This window comes from Sardina pilchardus, chromosome 4 (genome assembly GCF_963854185.1).
Source record: "Sardina pilchardus chromosome 4, fSarPil1.1, whole genome shotgun sequence".
Classification (NCBI taxonomy): domain Eukaryota; kingdom Metazoa; phylum Chordata; class Actinopteri; order Clupeiformes; family Clupeidae; genus Sardina; species Sardina pilchardus.
In genome coordinates this window covers 13,886,070-13,886,847 of record NC_084997.1, presented here as the reverse complement: position 1 = coordinate 13,886,847, position 778 = coordinate 13,886,070, and the positions used below count along the sequence as shown (strand labels likewise).

At 37.3% G+C, this 778-nt stretch overlaps 1 protein-coding gene across 1 annotated transcript in view; it reads right to left on the bottom strand.

Annotated features, from left to right (window-relative positions):
- Positions 1–328: 328 nt before the first annotated feature.
- Positions 329–778, bottom strand: part of itgbl1 (integrin, beta-like 1) — a 57,281-nt gene continuing 56,831 nt past the window's right edge. The window contains exon 11 of the mRNA XM_062534228.1: positions 329–778. This exon is cut by the window's right edge and continues 437 nt beyond it. The gene's annotated coding sequence lies outside the window, so the exon portion shown is untranslated.

Genomic DNA, 778 nt, shown 5'->3' with positions numbered 1-778 from the left:
GTAATTTCATTCAGAGTCTTTTCTATGTTCTATACTTGTCCTGTTTCAGTTTTTCCCCTCAGTGAGAAAGAGACCACTGGTGACAATGCTGCTAAAAAACAAACTCCCATAGAAATGAATCTATCCATCTTGTCCAACTGAAACCTTTAGGCTAGCATGCCATTCCACAACAGTATACACCCCCCAGTCTAACTCCTCCATGTGGTCAGAGAAACACCCTCTGGTTTGATAGAGGGAGGGAGTGGGGTAGGGTTGGAATTCCCAGAACAAGATGTTCAAAATGGACACTCTAATTGGTTTCCATTGAATATTATATATACCAATTAAATGGTTAAAACCGTTGTGCATCATTTTCAAGTAACATTTTCTTTTTGTTTCGTTTTTGCTTTTGTCATGCGGCACATTTGTCGTTTTCTTTTATTATGAAAAAGGAAAATGGAGATAAAATAATCACACAGCTCAGACGTCACACCTAGCCGGAGTGTGTAAGGGACACATCTGAGCGTGACATTCAGGAAGCACTCCAAAACATCAGCTTGTCGGGACATCTGAGTGGAAGTACATAACCATCGCACACAGACTACAAACTCACTAGCCTGAAATAATAAAACATGTGTGTTTTTTTTTTTTAATCTTCTTTCTTTCTATCTTTCTTTCTTCCTTCTTTTCACCATTTTGGTTTCTGTTCATGTACCTGCATTTTGTGTAATTTTTTTTTCCAGACTATGTAAGCATTCCTATATAAACAATTTCATACATATAGTTGTATTGGAAAACA